Source organism: Pavona decussata, unplaced genomic scaffold (assembly GCF_977016875.1).
Source record: "Pavona decussata unplaced genomic scaffold, jaPavDecu1.1 SCAFFOLD_141, whole genome shotgun sequence".
Lineage (NCBI taxonomy): Eukaryota > Metazoa > Cnidaria > Anthozoa > Scleractinia > Agariciidae > Pavona > Pavona decussata.
The window spans coordinates 1,160,001-1,162,500 of NW_028145554.1; positions in this window are offsets into that span (position 1 = coordinate 1,160,001).

The window sequence follows — 2,500 nt, forward strand, 5'->3', positions numbered from 1 at the left end:
TTAAAGAAGGGTAACTTTAACTTCTCGGAGGGTCTAAACTAAAAGAATGAGCCTGCCTTCAACATGGTCGAAGAGAAACCATTCTTTTCCAATTAGACAGTGGCTCGTATTACTTAAGGAAGCGAGAATTTGTTCGACCTCGATTCTCTTCGGTGACATAACACTCACTTCGTTACCTAGGGCCTAAACTGTGGAATGATCTCACTCCTAGAATAAGATATCAACCCCCTCTGAAGCAATTTAAAAGAGTCATACGTAATCAGGACCTTACTGCCCTAGCTGCAAATGTCAGTAACTGTCGAGACTGCAACCTATGCCGAGAATGACTGGGATTTACATGATTTTTGCGATTGATGTATGAAATTTTATTAATATGGTTTACGATGTGAATTTTAATTCTTTTTTAGCTAGAATTTAGTTAGGTGTCCACTATTAGTAGAGGGGACTTCTCCCCTCAGCTACATTTCTTGACACGTTAATAAAGTTATTATTATTATTATTATTATTATTATTATTATTATTATTATTATTATTAAACATGTTAGAACACCTTGTCCTTGGCTTCTTACTGACAGAATGTAGTTGTCTCAACTCAAATTATAAAGTCAACACGTTATGTCTCTTGAGGCTGTTTTGAGGCTTAACAGAAAGATGGTGTTCTGTGTGCCCTTCCAACCCACCATCACCATCCCTGTGGGAGGTGGGCCCTGAGTCATTACACCTGTTCCGCGCCCCCCGTGAAGTTGATCCATAAAATTGTATTCTTCCGTCTACAGCTCAATTATTACAGTAGGTTCCTGAAATAGAGCATATTAATGGGGAAGTGTCATGGGGTTTTTGATATCTTTTGTCAAAAATGATGAAATAAGACCTTCAATCAGCTGACAAACAATTCTAGAATGACGAGAGGAAAGAAATCAACTCAATTCTTGAAGGGACCAACTCGTGATCTGTTCTAACGCATTTTGGAAACAAACATGCGAGAACTTGAAAAACATTAGTCTTACATTTTTCAAGTTCAATCCATACCGGCCTACTCTGTCTCTGGCCGGAGGCACTATTGGACAGTTTTATTGCACTGGGGTGATAATTTGTAACAAACTTGACAATTATTTTGTTGTTTCTTCTGACAGACAAACATTTTTGGGTTTTGAAATGACAACAAATTTTGCATGATACTTCCCCTTTAATTCGTATTATCGGTGTTGGACTGAATCAAGCTTGCAACGGAGGCTCTTACACGAGAACATATTTTAAACAAAATGGCATGTGAAAAGATTTCCTCCGCTTTAAGCCTCGTCTGCTAGCTAGTTGCAGTTCAATAATGAGAATACGAATTCGGTCTATTGCATAAATGAATGAAATTTCCATTCACTGACACCCACAAAAACTGCTGTTTAGTCTCTCAGCCCGAATAAGTTAGAGTTAGCCTTCAAGTCCAAACGTTTCATTTTTGGATTGGAGAAGGATTTTTGAGGGGAGTGCAAAGCCGTGAGTTGTGCTTAAAAATTAATGTTTTATGATCCGAAATAAGGTTATTTTTCCCGCTCTGGGTAGTGTGCCTGTCCACACACAACCTTGTTCCCAGGGTGTCTCCTCTTTCTGTCCCGCGCAAAACAATAGGGAGCTCTAGCAACGATGAAACAAAATTCTGACTCAAAAGAGAGGTTCCGCTTCTGTTCAAATGTAGGCGACTGCGATTAAGGTGCTGGTCGGTAGTGATGTTATTATGGTCTATAAAGCCCCATTTGTTTTGGCGGCAAAACTTCTTTAGAATCTTGTTGACCTCCTTAACTCTTTTTTTCCAATTCAATGTCGTCAGCGCGAGCAGTCAGACTAGAAATGGCTAGAGAAATACCTTCATGATCAACCATGCGCCCAATGTCAACGATCTCATCCGCACACTCGCGCGAAGAGTTCGAGTTTCGAAGGCTGTTAGTTCCAACATGGATAATTATGATCTCACTAGGAAGCTCGTTCCAAAATTTAGGGGGCGGCCACGGAGAATGACCGGTCTAGAAGAGTCTTGCGAGACTTCAATGCAGGATAGTTAATCTCAGGAAAGATTTGCAAATGCATCTCTTATATACGTTTGTACCCTCCTGCATGCTAAAGCGCTTAATTAATCCAGATTAGGAATAGTTTCACTACGACCTATGCTAGATTTCTGCCGCTCACTCGGGTCCGGGCTTTCCTCCCCGAGAGAGACAGCGGGGACGAAAGCCTGGACCCGAGTGAGCGGCGGAAATCGAGCCTAACTACAACCGCATTGCAAATTATCCCGGAACCGCAATTGATCGCAAAGGATCCCCGACTGGAATAGCTTGAACGTGACAATGATGCTGGTCGAATACGAACATAACTCCAAGATGTTTTCTTGCAAAGTTAAATGTCACCAGAAAAGTTACCGCGGTTCTTCGAAAAGAACAAGAAGTTTTCGTCTGTTCGGATGACTCAACTTCAGTTCTAAATTAAAATAAATTAACAAAACTTAATCCCC